The sequence below is a fragment of the Saccopteryx bilineata genome, chromosome 4 (assembly GCF_036850765.1).
Source record: "Saccopteryx bilineata isolate mSacBil1 chromosome 4, mSacBil1_pri_phased_curated, whole genome shotgun sequence".
Classification (NCBI taxonomy): Eukaryota; Metazoa; Chordata; class Mammalia; order Chiroptera; family Emballonuridae; genus Saccopteryx; species Saccopteryx bilineata.
In genome coordinates this window covers 186,714,333-186,733,134 of record NC_089493.1, presented here as the reverse complement: position 1 = coordinate 186,733,134, position 18,802 = coordinate 186,714,333, and the positions used below count along the sequence as shown (strand labels likewise).

The 18,802-nt window shown below is 39.2% G+C and overlaps 1 non-coding gene across 1 annotated transcript; it reads right to left on the bottom strand.

Annotated features, from left to right (window-relative positions):
• Positions 1-6,660: 6,660 nt before the first annotated feature.
• Positions 6,661-6,736, bottom strand: TRNAS-AGA (transfer RNA serine (anticodon AGA)). The gene has a single exon. It is a non-coding gene; the product is annotated as a tRNA-Ser (tRNA).
• Positions 6,737-18,802: the final 12,066 nt, after the last annotated feature.

Below are 18,802 nucleotides of genomic sequence, written 5' to 3'. Positions count from 1 at the left end.
TCTCATATGTGCCTTCACCGTGGGCCTTCAGCAGACCAAGTAACCCCTGCTCGAGCCTGCAACCTTGGGCTCAAGCTGGTGAGCTTTTGCTCAAACTAGATGAGCCCGCGCTCAAGCTGGCGACCTCGGGGTCTCGAACCTGGATGTTCTGCATCCCAGTCCGACGCTCTATCCACTGTGCCACAGCTTGGTTAGGCTATCTAGGTTTTCTGTAAAGGCATTTTGTAGATGTGGTCAGGATTTAAAATCAGTTGTTTTTAAATGAAAGAGATTAGCCTAAATATCGTGGGTGGGTCTCATCTGAACAGTTGAAGGACTTAAGAATGAAACTTGTGGTTTCCCAAAGAAAAATAAATTCTCCAAAGCTCCAGTATCATCTCCTTCCTGGGTTTCCAGCCTGGGGCCAGGCCCCACGGATGTCAGACTCAAAACTGCAGCATCAACTTTTGCCTGAATATCCAGCCTGCAAGAGTGCTCGACTTGGGACTCACCAGCCCCAGGCCCACTTACAGGAGGCAACTGCTTCAATGAACTCCTTAATATAACTCATAGATATAGAGATTGATAGATAAATATATAGATAAATAGATAGATGATAGGTAGGTAGGTAGGTAGGTAGATATATAGATAGATAGATAGATCTCCTATGATCTGTTTCTCTGGAGAACTCGAATACGAGATACAGATTCAGTCATATAAATAGATTCAGTATTTGCAAAGTTAAATGTGAAAATTTATCAGGTAACTTAACTATGTGACCTAGGCAAACTATTTTTTAAATATTTTTGTTTATCAATGTTAGAGAGAGAGAGAGGAAGGGAGATAGAGAGAAACATCAACTTGTTGATACATTATTTGTGCACTCATTGGTTGAAGCTTGCATGTGCCCTGACCAGGGGTCAGACCTATGACCGTGGCACATCAGGACGATGCTCACCAACTGAGCTCCCCGGCCAGGACTCAAACAAAAATGTTCTTATTACTTAAAGTCATTAAGTTTGCCACTGTGCAGAAGATGGTATCTATATATAAGAATATATTACCATGGTGTTTGATTAAAGATACTTTTAAGAAGCATATGCATTTATATAGGTTATCAGACGGCTTATTATATTTAATAAAATGAAAGCAATGCCTGGCATATAAGTATATAAATGTTCTTGATTTTTTTCATTATTATTATAATTATCATCATAGTCATTGGAAAGCATAACCCACATTGTCACTGAGATGGTTTTAAAAAAGGACACCTTTGTTCCTGAGCGGTGTGGCATCTGTTTTAAGACAATAACCTATCAACTTCACTAATGGAACTAATCGGTGAAGTTTCTCATATTGCTTGAGTTATTTCCCCAGGAAAATTAAATTTTCTTAATGGAAAATCTAATTTTATCTTGAGTAACTTGAAAATCTTAATTAGTGACACAAAGCCATGTTGAAATTACTTAGATGAGAAATAAATACATCATTACACCAAAATAAACTAATTGAAGAGCTGCTATAGTTTCGTTGACATTCCACACACAGTATCTTGATAAAATAGGATATGAACAGGCAATTTCAAAAGCAAAGAATCAACATTAATCACATAAATTAAATTGATTAACTTTCATACTTAATCGATCACAGGGACGAATCTTACACAATCTACCAGTGACCTCAGTTACTTTGTTTAATCATGCACACCAATATCCGTGCAATGCTTGATTTTCTAACTAAAACAACTTTGCAATTAGATCTAATTAATGCGTTCCAATTAAACAGGGTAAATGCAGCATTACTCAATAATTTTAAGCCTCGACTTTTCTCATGGTGAAAAGGTTTACTAAAGTTGTTTGAATACATAATCCTTTTGGAGCCACGGCTTAAAAAAAGAAGTAAGAAAAGGTCAACAGCTTGGCTCGGAAATAACATAAGACAGACATGGAAGAGGAGAACAGGCGTCCTCAATTTCTCAATTATCTCACATTTCATCCCATAAGCCCTTCATGATAGCCTTATTAACAATTTGCCAATGGAAGTATTTGTTTAAGGAGTATTTGCCGTTTCCACAAGAAGATGCAACCTCACTTGCCATCATGCTGTTTTATAGCTGATCTTCATAACTCTTACATGAAACAAATATGGTTCGTTGAGGTTTTAAATTAGTAAACTCTTCCTCTGGCCCTTGGTTAAAGTCATACAGTAAATCTCCTTTGCAAAGCTTCCTGTGGGGAGAAATGTAGGTAAGAACATTTTTTTGTTTGTTTTTAAGTCTCTGATGTATAGGATGCTGACTTTAGATTCCAACCCGCTTTATTGGTTTCCTTTAACCAAGAGAGCTCCTACAATAGTTAGTAGAATGTAATGAGTATCAGTAAGTCCCCTTGGAGAATTTGCTGCTCACAGACAACCACCAGTTTCTGAGAAGTCACAGCACGAAACACCAAAATGTCAGAGGGAGCCTGGGGCGTCTAAGAAGAACAATATGGTATTAGCTCATTCAGATGCCTAACCCAGCAAAACTTACTCAGCAACTGGCAAGAAACTTGGCATAACGAGTTGTGATTAATAGTCAACTTAAGACCAATTTTTGCAGATGTCTATTATGTACCGACCAAATGATTTCCTTTATACTTAGGAGTACTCAAGATCCTCTTGTTTAAGGGCATCACTGTTGAGAGGATTTCTTTTGATCTTGGGAGATTTTTAAAAGATAAAATAAATTCACACCCAAGTGGACAAGGTGACCCATACAAAGATATGAACTTGTTCTACTAGAAAGTTGCAAACCATGACATGCATTCCACAGGGGTCAGCAATGGGCACTGGTAAATAACTGGGAAATCCAAGTAATGGTCAGTGGTGAGTCATCTGACTGGAAGTCAGAGGGTGAGAGGAGAGATTAAGAAGAATAAGGTTGGGAACTATGTGTCTGGCTGATATTACAGAGAGTATTTAGGATGAAAATTTGGATTATTTCTATTCACACTGATAACTACTGAGCAAGTCTGAGAAATAAAGTTAATTAAACCTGACTCTAATGACAAAACTTTTACAGCAGAGGAAGGAAGTGGAGGAAAGGAGTGGAGGCACAGACAGTGGTGGGGGTGGGGGGGTGTCGCCACAGAGGAGGTGTGAGCCAATGAATGCTGCACGCGGGAGCAGCGGAGGTACGGGCAGACACCACCGTCAAATGAACAAGACATTTCTGACTTGTAGCTAACGGTGAGGAGCCACTGAGCCATTTCACCCGCAGGTGTTGTAAAGTACCAAAGGCTACAGAATTAATATTAATATTTTAGGAGGCTTGGAGAACATTTTATTAATTTGGGTTAAGAGAAATTGTGAGAATAGTCTCTGTGCTGTGTGATTAGCTTAACTAGGATGGCTCTTGCCATTGTATTGTAAATGAAAAGGGAAGGAAGCATAGATTCCCTGACATTCCACCACACCTGTGGGGAAAGGAGTGAATGGCTAGCCAGGTGCAGGAAGGGAAAAGCCAAAATGAACCTTTTCTTATAGCAATGAGCCATTTGCGGGCATTTGTCCCCACAGAAACTACCTCTCTTATGTAAATGCATGTGGTTGATACATCTGACTCTGGACAGAGAGATGGCGGATGAACACTAGAAAATATAGGAAGGCCTTTTAATATGTAAAGAGATATCTTTCTACCATTGTGTTGACTTGTAAATTTTGTTTTCTCCAAAATGATGTATGGTTTGCAAATTGAACGTGGTTCTATGTTAAAGGACATATGACTATAACCAATAGCGGTAAGGGGCTCCTAATTGCAATTTTTGCTTCTGTACTTCCCACTTACAAAACTATAAAAACTAAGTAGAATAAAGGGCCGGCGCGCTCTCCGTCAGATTTCTGTCGGAGTTCCCGCCGCTTGGCCAAGCTAGACAATAAAACTTTAATGTGTAACCGATGGACCTTGCTTCTGTCTTCCATAATTCGGGTCCCTCCGAATTTGGATTAACAAACGGATTTAGAAGTGAGTACATTTGACAGCACCCCTTTCAATTCATAATTAAATTAAGGATTTGGGGCTTTCATCGAAGAATTGAGAGAATAATGCGTGGAAGACTGAGTCATGGTAATTTGAGGAGCATTGGTGACCTTAACATGTTACCTTAAGTCTTAGGAGCTGCTTATAGATGGTAAAAATAAACAAAATCCTACTTTTTATAATTCAAATGTCACCTGGCCCTCTGAGTGTCACTTTTACATCTTTCCCCTATTGGAAAGGCTCTGAGCTCCACCTATTTTTAAGAACTTAGCTCCCTAAAAATGACCCCCACTTACTTACTTATTTCTTGGATTCCCCGAAGTCATGTCTCCTCCATGTGACTAGTGATTCAGTGGGACAGACTGTCTCCAATGTTCTCCAATGTCTCTACCTCCCTTCTCCACCCCCTCCCCAAACAAAACTATTCTCAAATTAAGAAATGCAAACAGAAAGTTGATTTTGTGCGTGCCGTCGGGAGTGAGAAGGCAGATGATGTTGCAGGGTTGAGAGGGAAAATAATATCATCACTTTTAAAATCCCTTATGTGGAATCTTGGGGGCCAGACATGTTTTAGAATTCATAGTGTCTTTGATTGTAGAAAGACAGCACTACATACAATATCACACAACCATTAGCAAAATGTACAACTATTCATACAAAAAGAAAAAGACTATGGATCACTTTGTATCAGGTCAGGTCAAGAGAGGTTTTGACACCAAATGATTCACAAAAATATTTTTGCATTCAGGGCAATTTGTGTTTTACAACTGCAGATAAAGGGGCCCTGGGCAGTTGGCTCAGTGGTAGAGCGTTGGCCCAGCATGTGGCTGCCCTGGGTTCAATTCCTGATCAGGGCACATAGGAGAAGTGACCATCTTCTTCTCCCTCCCCTCCCTGTCCCTCCCGCAGACATGGCTCAATTGATTGGAGTATGGCCTGGGCCCTGAAGATGGCTCTGTGGAGCCTCCCCCTCAGTTCCTAAAAATAGCTTGACTGGGAGCATGGCCCCAGGTGGGGTTGTTGGGTAGGTGCTAGTGGGGGAGCATGTGGGAGTCTGTCTCTCTATCTCCCCTCCTCTCACTTGGAAAAAGAAAAAGAAGAAAAAAGAAAAAAAAAACAATTGCAGATAAAAGGTTGTAGCCAGTTCAAGAGCCAAAACAGCTCCGCCTACCACTGCTATTTGCTGCTTTATTTCTCTTCAGTTTGGCTGGCACTGGAAAATGATCTTCAATTCAACGTTCTTGGTCTTTTCCTTTTCCGTTGATTATCATCACAATAGTGTGACTATTCCTCAAGAATGAAAATACTAGAATTTACCATCCTTCCCTCATACTTAAATTAAATTTGCTCTCATGTTAAGAAAGTACAATCTACCTTGAAAAAGCTTTTGACTATATAATATAGTCTTTTGATTTGTATACAGCAGCTGGCAGATCATTTTTTCTTCTATCTCGGCAGCGTACAATAGAGATGTGTGGGGAGAGAAGAAAACTAGGTTTACACACGTGAGGATGTGCAACGGAGCTTACTCTTGTATTATTTATTATCATGTTATTTTCCACACAAACGACTGTAAACCTACCTTTACCCCACCCTGTATTAGAGATTAGAGAGATTAATAAAAATGGCCCAAAGCACAATGTCTAAAAAGAATGGGTACAAAAGATAGAGCGAAAGCCTCGTGTATAGTAATGGAAAGTCTGAATTTTAGCTTGTCTCTCTTTGCTGGGTCCTGACTTCCTTTCTGTTAGCTCAATCTACACACCACATTTTTGTGAATATGCATCGCATTCATTTTGAATTATTTAATTTAACTTCCTTTCCAGATGAACTGTCTTTATTAAATGCTTGCCATGGATGGGCAAACAGAGTTTATGCAGGCTATAAATATATATGATTAGTTTGGTATAGTATATTGCCATCTAAGGTGTAGCAATTATGCGTAATATTTTCTCCCAAGCTTGATAAACCATTTGGGAACAAACTTTTTTCTTTTTAACAAAAACCTTATAAAGTAATATATGCAAACCCAATGAATATCTGACAGTTTCAAACCTTATATTTGTCTGAGATCCTGATGAGCAGTACACACACACACACACACACACACACACACACACACACGTTCTGACCTAAAAGAGAAAAAAATAAGTTTGACTACCAGGCGTCCCCAAACTGCGGCCCCCTGAGGCCATTTATCCAGCCCCCACTGCACTTCTGGAAGGGGCACCTCTTTCATTGGTGGTCAGTGAGAAGACCACTGTATTTAGCAGCCCTCCAATGGTCTGAGGGACAGTGAACTGGCCCCCTGTGTAAAAAGTTTGGAGACCCCTGAAGAACTTATATTACCTGTGATGCCAGTTTTTGGTTTTGTTTTTTGTATTTTTCCGAAGTTGGAAACGGGGAGGCAGTCAGACAGACTCCCGCATGCGCCGGACCGGGATCCACCCGTCACGCCCACCAGGGGGCGATGCTCTGCCCATCCGGGGCGTTGTTCTGCTGCGACCAGAGCCAGTCTAGCGCCTGAGGCAGAGGCCATGGAGCCACCCCCAGCGCCCGGGCTATCTTTGCTCCAATGGAGCCTTGGCTGCGGGAGGGGAAGAGAGAGACAGAGAAGAAGGAGAGGGGCAGGAGTGGAGAAGCAGATGGGTGCTTCTCCTGTGTGCCCTGGCCGGGAATCGAACCCGGGACTTCCGCACTCTAGGCCGACGCTCTACCACTGAGCCAACTGGCCAGGGCCTGTGATGCCAGTTTTGTTCCCTCAAACATAGTTACTAACTCAGGCCACTTCCCAAAGCCAAATGTTTCTACACATATCTATCCTCCACACCTGTCATTCCAATATATCTGATACACTTGTGCAGTACTAAATCGGGCTGCACTGCAGATGACAGCACCTGTACAAAGAAACCTAATACAGAATAGACTGCGTCGAGGGCTTCTATGAATACCTGTCTGAAATATGTCATCGTCCAGACGGGGAAAGAATGTGTTCCATTGGGCGGAACTGGGATTGGATTTGGAAAGATGTGAGATCTGAATAGGAGCTTGAAGGACAAATAGAACTTTTAAAAAAAGATCCAAAGAGTTGAAAAAGTAGGGTTATTCCAGGTGGATGAATCACGTAAGTAAAGTTGCAGAGGCAGACTATTTCATGATGTAACTGAGCCAGAGGGGATCGAATAAAAAGATTCTGGGCTGGATGTTCTCTCCGCTTGGATTTCCCACTGCATCTCAAACTGAATATTCTTCAACAAGATGTATATACCATCTTCCAACCTCCAGCCATTTGCCCAGTTCTCATGCCCAAAACCTCAATAACTGTTTTCACTCTGCTTCATCATATTTAATATTCACTAAATTGTTTGCCCATTCACTTAATACATGCATGCATATGTAGATATATATTTTTGATAATGTACCTTATCCACTAGACTAACCTAGTTACAACTCATAATAAATTTCATTTTAATTGCTTTTCTTAGTGTACTTGTTTTAAGATTTTGTTTTCCTTGTATTAAGTGTGCTCCCCATTAAAAATTTAAAAATTTAAATTATCCTCCATCTTAATATTTATCTTTTCTTACTTGAAGGGCCTTATACTTTCCTTTAGTTTTCATAATTAATTTCTTTATTGTTTTTACTATTTTGGTAACTAATAGTTGCAACTTCTGTTGTGATTTTTGGCCAAAAGTACCCACAGATTCCTGTGTTTGGGGAAAAAATGGCTTCATATCTTTTCACTTCAAATTCCTTTCTTGTCCTGGCCAGTTGGCTCAGAGGTAGAGCATCCACCCAGTGTATGGAAGTCCTGGGTTTCATTCTGGTCAGGGCACACAGGAGAAGCGACCATCTGCTTCCCTCCCCCATCTCTCTCATTCTCTTTCCCTCCCACAGCCATTGCTTGAAGGTTCAAGCAAAGTTGGCTCCAGGCACTGAGGATGACTCCATGTTCTCACAACAGGTGCTAAAATAGCTTGGTTGCTGAGCAATGGAGCAGCGTCCCAGACAGGCAGAGCATTGCCTGGTAAGGGGCCTTGCTGGGTGGATCCCAGTCAAGGAGCAAGTGAGAGTTTGTCTCTCTGCATCCCTGTCTCTCACTTAATAATAACAAAAAAAATTCTTTCTTAATGATGTTTATAATTGTCAGTTTCACATTTAGATGTGAGCCAGTGCATAGTACGTCCAATGATACTAATTTTAGCTTATTTAGTTGTAAGTGATAGAAACCCAGCTCAAACTAGTTTAAATAAGAAAAGGAATATGGAATATTGGGATATTGGTTTAAAACGTACTAGGGCCTGACCTGTGGTGGTGCCATGGATAGAACGGTGACCTGGAACGCTGAGGTTGCTGGTTTGAAACCCCAGGCTTGCCTGATCAAGGCTCATATGAGAAGTGAACAATAAACAACAAAAGTGAAGCAACTATCAGTTGATGCTTCTTGCTCTCTCTCTCTGTGTGTGTGTTTCTGAATTGAGGAAACAGAGTGAAATTTCTGTAGTTTAGGAAATTTACTAGCTTTATATCAACTCTTCAGAGAATTATGGAAACTTAATATCCACGGTTTACTTATGATCACTATGGACAACATGCTGGGCTACCCCTTGACATCCTGTTCAGCAAAAGAGCTATAAAAAGTAATGTGTGAAGTAAAAATTAGTGTGGTCGTCATAAACTGGAGCGTGTGAACATCACTTTTATTAATTCAGTAAGTGAGCTTCCTTTCTCTGTGTTTAATTACAAATGGACTAATTCCATTCTTCAAGAATCCAGGAATGTTAAGAATAATTCTGCTCTCTGTTGAAGAAAACAGGTCACAAATACACATAGGTCATTCTATCTCCCAGTTTATATTACATATTTTACCTTATCTAACCACACGACTTGGATGTATACATGCTTTAAAATGTATATAATTTAGCAGTCTTCTCTCATCTAATTGCATGACAAAATATATTCTGTCTCATCACTTTTTGATAATTGTTATTGCTGTTATTTTGTTATCAAATAAAATAGATGACTCAACTTTTACTGAGTGCTTTCGTTGTACCAACGATGTCACTTAGGACTGTCACTCACTTGCTTATTATTTAATACTATTCACACATTTGTCCATTCAGCAAATATTTACCAAGTTCTTACAGTGTGCAAGGCACATAAAAATTCTCTGTCTTCAACAACTTCATGGTTACAGTGTAGTAAATATTAACTAAACAAATCAATACTCTATGGTGTCAGGTAATGGTAAGACTTATAAAGAGAAAGAAAGGAAGCCAACAGACAGAGTGGCAGGGGCTGTTTCTTGGCAGGGACAGCATGTTCAGGGAAGACTCTTCTAAGGAGGTACAGTGTGAGCCAAGACCTGAAAGAAATGAGGGAGCGAAATATATGAATACTTGGAAAAAGAGGGATTGGGGAATTGGGGCCAGTAAGTGTGAAGTCTTAAGGGAAACTTTTAGAAAACCATGCATGGGGAAAGAAAATCATTTGACTTGCACATGATCAGTGGCGGTTAGCACAGGTTCTGAGGAATGAGAGTTTGGATGACCTGCCAACACAGCCTGGCTACATAGCCATGCTAAGCTTCCTCGCCTCTCCAGGCTTCAGTCTGCCCAGTTACAGGGTAAGGACCATACATGTTCCTCCCTCACACTTCAGAAATGAGGATTCAACAAGGACATCCATATAAAGACATTACCACGGTGTATGGCACATAATAGTGTCTGAGAAAGGTTTGCCCGTACTAATATCATGTATCTTGTTAATATTCTAAAACAAGATCATTCTACTGCCTTTAAGGTAGGGCTGTACTCTGGTTCCTGACCATTGCACAGAACTTCTGGAGAAACTGCACAGAAATAAGTATACAGTACCACACACCTGTGTCTACAGAGGTAAGGGCTCTGATTTCGGGGAACTCTACATTGTCTTTAATTGTTTTCCATCAAAGGAAGAATAAATTGAGAATGATTAAATTAAGTGAACTGGAGAAAGCCTATTACTAACGTAAATCATTATAAAAGCTTCAGTAGGCAAAGAAGTAAAAAAACTGGAGAATATAATGTAGTATCTTTGGATAGTCCTCTGGTAGACAATTAAATTGCTAAAAGTGAGACAGTACCATTAATAATTGCACATTTCATTTAGAATATAATTATTCATTGTGGCCTTGCTAGCTTTCTTAAGCTTGGAAATGGAAGTGACCCTTTTTCTCCTAACTGTACTTACTGCTCAAAGTATTTAAAACTGTCTCCATTTATCTTCATTTGTCTAGTACCTAGCGCATAGGTAAAGGGATGCTTTCTTGTCTCTTTAAGATTAGAGGATCAGATGAAAACAATCATTCCTCCATATGAAGACAAGAAATACCTCCCTGGACATAATAAATATGCTGACTTGGGCCCTGGCCGGTTGGCTCAGCGGTAGAGCGTCGGCCTAGCGTGCGGAGGACCCGGGTTCGATTCCTGGCCAGGGCACACAGGAGAAGCGCCCATTTGCTTCTCCACCCCTCCGCGCGCCTTCCTCTCTGTCTCTCTCTTCCCCTCCCGCAGCCAAGGCTCCATTGGAGCAAAGATGGCCCGGGCGCTGGGGATGGCTCTGTGGCCTCTGCCCCAGGCGCTAGAGTGGCTCTGGTCGCAACATGGCGACACCCAGGATGGGCAGAGCATCGCCCCCTGGTGGGCAGAGCGTCGCCCCCTGGTGGGCGTGCCGGGTGGATCCCGGTCAGGCGCATGCGGGAGTCTGTCTGACTGTCTCTCCCTGTTTCCAGCTTCAGAAAAATGCAAAAAAAAAAAAAAAAAAAAAAAAAAAATGCTGACTTATGACATATCTAGTATCCCAAGTGAAAAGGATATTTATAGAAAGAAAATTCTGAAAATAGTGATGCGTAACAGTGGAATATAGTGGTTCCAAAAGAGTCCAAACTCTACTCAAAATATGTCACACATTGAGAAAAAAGAAAGACAATTATTTTTAGCAAAATGCTTAAAGCTACTACCTAATAATTACTGTGTGACTCTCTACCAACCACATAATTATATTCTCTGTGTACAGAGGTTTTGTCAAGTGCAAAAAAAGTTCATGGTCACTACCTTTTAAGATTTAAATAATAGCAATAATACCTGAGATTTATTGAGAGCACTTACTATGTGCCAGGTGTGTTCCATAAATTATCTTCTTTAATTCTCATAATGACACTGATATGGATTCTATTATTTCATAATTTACAGATCAGAAACTGAGATCCACAAAGGCTAATTTGTCCGTTTCACAAATATTGAGCTATAAATCTTATTTTTGAGTATTCTCCTTAAGTATGACCCTACATAGTTTCTCTTAATAATTAACCCTCTGGAAATATATATAACAGGACACTCCAAAGATGGTCGCAAGTATGAGTAAAAGTTCATATGCTCAAGAAAGAAAGAAAAAAGGAAGCAGACAGTACAGCATGACAAAGATTCCTAAGCTACAGACACCAGAGACTCTGAGAAAACTAAAACACCTCAGTAGACAGAATCAGAGACTCAGGGAGCAGGAAGTACTACCTAACGTAGGAGAGGCAGAAAGCAAAATCACGTGGGACCTTGCAATATGGGTTAAGGAGTTTTTGCTTTTCTTTTATAGCATTAAGAATCACTGTAAACTTTTAGAATATGAGTGTGTATGTGAGTGTGTGTAAACAGGGTAATTGGGCAAGTATAAGAGAGAAGTATCAATGGAAGAGAATCAGCTTAGTTTGCTGAACGTATGGCTTTCATATTATTTTTAAATTGTTCTTATTGAATTTGTTGGGGTGACATTGGTTAATAAAATTGTATGCCATTAAGAGTAATAATGCAGAAAGAAAACCCTTGGCCCTGGCCGGTTGGCTCAGTGGTAGAGAGTCGGCCAGGCGTGCAGAGGTCCCGGGTTCGATTCCCGGCCAGGGCACACAGGAGAAGCGCCCATCTGCTTCTCCACCCCTCCCGCTCTCCTTCCTCTCTGTCTCTCTCTTCCCCTCCCGCAGCGAGGCTCCATTGGAGCAAAGATGGCCCGGGCGCTGGGGATGGCTCCTCGGTCTCTGCCCCAGGCGCTGGAGTGGCTCTGGTCACGGCAGAGCAATGCCCTGGATGGGCAGAGCATCTCCCCCTGGTGGGCAGAGCGTCGCCCCCTGGTGGGCGTGCCGGGTGGATCCCGGTCGGGCGCATGTGGGAGTCTGTCTGACTGTCTCTCCCCGTTTCCAGCTTCAGAAAAATACAAAAAAATAAAAAAAATAAAAAACAAAACAGAAAGAAAACCCTCACTCTTAATCACTATCCTTGAAATCCATCCAGTTCACCACGAATTTCCAGTTCGTATTCAGTAGCTTCTTCAGTCTGAGGAATCAATTTCCTAACATGTGCAGACTGATCACCTCACCTCCTGTTGTTCTTGATGACTGAGAACAAGCAGCTCCGAAGTCAAATCATGAATGGAGTAATACCTGATGGTTGTCTACCCGCTATCGCATTCTCGTTTTTTACAAGTGCTATATATTATAGGTATCCATCCCTGCCCCATACAGCTCATATTTGGGGAAATATGTAGCATCAGCTACATAATATTGTGAGGTCCACTGCAAAATAAAAATTTATTAGGAATTTCAAGATGATGCCAACAGTGTATTAAACGAAGAATGGTACTTTTCTAAGCCATGGGTCCTGTGCTATTGCACCAACTGCATGACCATGAGGTCAGGTCTGGGAATTCCATCTGTTGCAGAACAAAGATTGAGCCTGATTCACTCAGAAATAATTATAGAGTCACCATCTCATCGGTGAGGCATGTTGTGCAAAGAAGTATGTTCGGTGGCTTCTGTGAATTTTCCTATTTCTTAGAAGAGAAAGAAGGAAGGGAAGATCACTTTGCTTCCTCCTGTGATTCTTCATGGATTTGACTTCTAGGAATGTTGTTTTCATCTTGCATGAAGCACATGTTTATGATGGCAGAGACCAGAAATCAGAACAACTTGGTTAGTGGATCTCACTGTTGTGCCAATAAATCAATCACCCTAGATCTCCGTCATAAATCAAGACTTCCTATCACACCAAGAATACATTTTTCCTATTGTTTATCATTTTTGTATCAGGGTTTTTGTTAGTAGAAGGCAGAAGCATTCCAACTGACAAAAATAATAAATTCTCTCAAACTAAATTTGATGAAAGAAGTATTCGTTTTTCAGGTAATATTTGTTGCATTGTTAAATATTTTTAGAGCTGTATATGCTTGGAAGAAATTGGTATTACCTAGGATAACAGAAGTTGGCAGTTTATTTCTCAAAAGATAAAGAGATCATATGACATAAAATAAAGTGCAATAAAATTATGTTGGCATATTCTAGGAGAATAAATGTTTAATTGCAAGGTAACTGCCAGATGAATAATAATATTCCAGGTTTGCTTCTTGTAACATTAAATATGAATATGTATTTTGATGCTATTTTTGTCAGAAAGTTTTGTAATGAAACAAGATATCATCGAGAGCTTTCAAAAGGCAGAAGAAAACGATCACACATTGCTATGAGATAAGCAAGTGTCAGACACATGAACAGCCATGAAAATTAATCAGAACAAAATTATGTCAAACAAAGGGAGCGTATTTTCCCTGAAGAATTAATTAGAGTAGCTATCCAAATCTGCAACGCCCTCTCCATCATTCTCTTCTCAGTTTCTGTATGGTTGCATATAGCTTTACACTTAAAAGAAGAACAAAACAGAGAGAGGCTCTGTCTACAGCGTCTATAGAGTGACTACACAAGACATTGGATTTTATCCACTGAACAAAGTTATTTTGGGGAAATGAGCTGAGCACAACATATGATTACATCTAGTTGTTCCAGGTCACTGAGGCAATGAAGGAACAATGTCACATTTGACTCTAGGTCTGACTCTGAAGCCCATGTTCCTAATTTCTGAAAACCAAAAACTACACTCATATATAAAATAGAAGAAACCTTGTAATACTGAGCCAATGCAAAGAAAGTAGAAACAAAAGCTACCTGGAAAGGTTAACTAAGTCTTAATTGAAATGATTCTGTTCCTGAGTAAATCTTAAAGGGTAAGTGAATATTTTATGTGCTAGCAAATACACTTTAGCTAGCAAGGGTAACATGAATAACTGTTTATTGCAGTTTGATTTTATGAGTGGTCCTGAGGTTGTGTGGGCGGAGAACCTACTTAGGAGGTTAATTGGACAATATTACACAAGATGGCTTGGGTCAAGAGAGAGTAGGCAGTAGGTTCCTACACCATGATTTTAATTCTTGCCCCAAAGGCAACTTAAAATCCTCTTAGAGAAACAAGAAATTAAAGGTAAAATGGTAAATAAAAACAATACATTCAAATAATGCTTTGATATAAAAGAAGGGATTTGTTACATGGAAATAAATGATTACTTTTCAGGTGAACTATAGAATATAAATTTTTAGATATTTAAATTATTTAGAAGACTATTTTCAATAAACTGGTCATAACAGCTGTATGTAGAGGAAACCTTGTGTTGGGTTTCCAATAATAGGTTGAACTTTAAAGTAGGGGAATGGGAGGACATTGCAGGATGGTGGGAAGGCGTGGATAAAAATACAACAGTACACAAGTGTAAGTGAATACAAACCTCTTTCATAGGAAGAAAGAGTAAAGAGAACAGTAGGATAAGTTGGTTGGTGCCAAGTCTTGGATGGCTTTGACTGCTAGACCACTAGACTATGACTTTGGAAGTAAACGTTGGAGGTAATCCTGGGAGTACCTTAAATGACAAACTGAGAGGATAATTCAGAATCATTCCTGTGGCTCTGTGGGATAGGATGAATTAAACAGAAAGAATCTGAAGTCAGAGACACAAGTCAACAGGCAAACATAGCATGACATACTAGGCTATGAATGCGGCCATGGGGAAATAAAAGATATTATAAGAAAAGAATCCATAAAAGTTATTAACAGATGGTATAAGAGAGTAAAGGATCGGTCAGTGTCTCTGATAATTCTAATATCTTAGCCACAGAGAGAGGAATAAATCCAGAAAGCACTGCTTTATGGAGACAATAGACCATGGAAGTGGAAATTGCCAGCAAGCCACCCTGTAATGGAAAGTACAGCATAGACCTGAGAGGTATCCTCGTACAGAAAACTGCTTGGTTATTGATGGACCCTCCAAAGTAGAGAACATGGCAAAGAATTACAGACACATTTGTGCTTTCTTGTTTCAGGGACACTGGCTCATTTCTTTGCCTAGAGAGTTGTCCATTTTCCCGCCTGTAAATCTTTAACTTTTCATAAAGTTTCAGCACAGAAACCATTCCAACATGACTTTCTCTAATAATCACAGAGTATTTTTACTCTTTTTTGCTCCTTCAGCATCTGTTTATACATTAACCAAATAATCTTTGAGTACCTACTATAGTCTTAACATTGTTCTCGGTGTAGAAAAACCAGTGGTCAATAGAATAAGCAATGCCCTTGCCTTTATGGTATGCTTATATTCTAGATTGGTTAGACAGCCAGTTAACCAATCAATCAATCAATCAAAAATATATATATATGTATTTCAGGTAGTGATGAATGCGTTTAAGTGGAGGCTACTTTAGATTGTGTAAGCAGAAAAGAAAAACTGACAAAATTGGTTCTGATCAGGGATCGAAAGGAAATAATTGAGTCAACTTACTGGACAAGGAGAATGTTCTAGATAGAGTGGCCAGCGATGACAATGATATTAGCCTATGTGGGAATCAGCAAAGAAGCTGAGGTGGACAGAGTTGAATGGGTGCACTGGGGTAGGGTTGAGTGACAGGAAAGAATATCAGAAAAATATTAGAGATGCAGATGGTTAGAGTCTTACAGCCCATTCTCAAAGCTTTGGGAAGTCATTGGAGGGTTCTCATAAGAGAAGGCAACTAATGTGAGTTGTGTAGCTCTAATTAGCAATCTCACAGGTGTTAAGTGTCCTCAGTGAAGTGAAGAAATGCTAAGGTATCAGTGGGTTCCACTGAGCAATATTAAAATGTAGTGAGAAACGGAGCTGAAGACACGATTTTTAAAAAGTGCGTGTTGGGATTGTTGGGAAGTTAAAAGACTAAGTAAGCAGCGAAGGGGGGAAAGAGCTTCTAGAACATACTTCAGTGCTTCTTTTCTCCAGTAGCTGTGCATTCTCTTCTAGCCGCTCATGGCTCACAGCCGCTCCCTCCTCTGGAGACTGGTTGGCATCCCCTCATCTAGGAGACTGAGCCCTCCCACAGCTTCCAGTGATGGGCAGGGACTGGGACTAAAGAGCCAGCCTTGCACGCAGTCCACGTTCCAGCTTTTCCATCTGTGGGTCAGGCCAAGGCTACCTGTTACCTCACCCCTATTCAATTCCACTTTCCTACCATGTCTGCTTTCGGTACTCTGCTTTTGAGAGTTTTCCTAAAGAGCATTCCTCAATCACATCCAGTCTCTGCTTCTCAGAAACCTGACTTAAGACAACTCTTGTATCTTCTGCAATTTTCATTTCCAACAGCACCTACTAAAATGCTGAGTATGCCGTCAGTGCATAATAAATGTCTTCTGAATTAAAGAACAGACATCAGGTGGTAAAAGAGTAGAGGATGCTATCTATTAACATCGAGAAATACCGTGTGACATTTTAGCATTGAGGGTAATTATTACTACTAATTTAAATAATTTGAGTAAAACTTATAGGATAAGGTTATATGTGTATACCTAATTATTCTATTTGTACTTTACGGGTAAATAATTCACATCTATATAATGAGTCACTCTTCCCATTTTTAAGATAACTAAATATATTTCTCACTTTTTGATCTATAATACAAATAAGAAATTCTGCAAATTAACTTGAGTACTTCCTGTCTTCTCTTAAGACCCTTATTAGATACTGATGAATATGCTAAACTCCAGCATCTTGCTGTCTCCCATGACATCGCATTTCAGTCACCTGACTATGCAGGAATGCAGAGAAAGAGGAATTATTTGCTGAGACTGTGCATTTTAAACCCAATGCACATGATCTGTTGAGATAAGTGACAAGAATATCCTATGCTGATTTAAAAGTCCATAATTATAATATTTGACTTTCTTGGGGAAAATACTGATTAGGAAAATTTATTCTCTACCCAATTTAGAGTACCTGATTTATTTTTCTAGTGTACTGTATATCTTTCTTTTTCACCTCCATTTATCCCAATAATTTTTGAAAAATTTTCACATTTTTTTTAGTTATCATGTAGTACCGTGATGGCGAACCTTTTTATAAAAACCGCCCACTTTTGCAGTGTTGGCCAATCGTGGTGTTGTCTGGTTGTTCCGCTACCACCCACCATGAAAGCTGGAATGCCCACTAGTGAGTGGGAGGGACCAGGTTAACCAGCACTGCAAAAGTAGGAAGTTTTTATAAAAAGGTTCGCCATCACGGATGTAGAGTAACATTTTTTTAGTTTGGTCTCATGAATTTTTAGGTTTTATTTCATTTGGTTCTGTCATTGAACTTTCTACCCTGTTAACCCCAGTATTACATATGTATCTTGCCACATGGTTTATGATCATATATCCATTTTGAAATGTCACTAGAAGTAGAAAGTCCTTACTAATTAGAATGTTTATTATAACCATTCCAACTTAACATAATTGCAAATTATTAGCCTCATTAGTTTCATAGCAGTCTTCCAAGTTTAACCCACTAAGTCAATTTCAACATTGTTTCAGTATTGAGCTGGGTAGCACTTGCAAAATGCAGGTATGTGGTCGTTTTCCTCAGAGTTCTTGCATTTTTTATATAAAATTTGCTGTACATATTAGCCATTGACTATGTATAAGTTTCTGTGTGCAGAATGACATGTAAGCAATTCTCAGTGATTAAAGACCCCATGGTCATCCTGAAAAGAGTCACATATTTGCGGTATACAAAGTCAAATATAGAATCAGACAATAAGCTATGAAAAAACTTTACTTCTTTGGTCCTTTTAGTAGTTAGCAATTGCTAACAGGATCAAAGATACGTCATAACTTGGTACTAGTTAACCTCTAGAGCCTTCTTTTGTTTCTGCTGCTGTTATTTATTTTTACTTTACTTATTATTAAAAAAAAATAATCCAAGGTTAATGTAGAAATTTGTGGAAGATAAATAAAAGAAAGTAAAAATTTCCCTAATTACAGTACCAGAAGAAAAATATAACTAACATTTGGTTTTACAAGCTTCTTGCTTATTTCTATATGTATCTAAAGTTATATTTGGTAACAGTACCAAAATAAAAGTCACCACCTCTCCCTTTATGTATGTTTTTCTTAATGGCTTTATCCTATTCAGTTGGGTGCTCCACAATGTGTTTTACCTGTCTCATAAAATTAGATGCTGATTTTGTATCTAATGTTTTATTATTATGCTGTGATAACTTCCATTCACATGAATCTTCATGCACATGCTTGACTATTTTAAAGGATAAATATTTAGAGTAAATTATTGGGAAAAAGAGATTGACTTGTTTTCATTAGCTTATTAGCCATTTGTAATTTATTTTATCATTTAGTCTATTGGTAGTATTATATTTTACCTTAAAAAATAGACCCTTTATGTTATCAAATATTTGTTTTAGTATGTGTAAATAGCATAGTTCAGACTTTATAATTATCTTATTATTGTAATTATTTTTATTAGAAATATATATATGTATATATATATAAATATTTATGCATGCGTGTGTGTGTATGTGTGTGTGTGTGTGTGTATACACTACCTTTAGGTCTATGTTAGTTTTGGGATTTACAGTTAGGTCTATAACCCACTGGGGGTTAA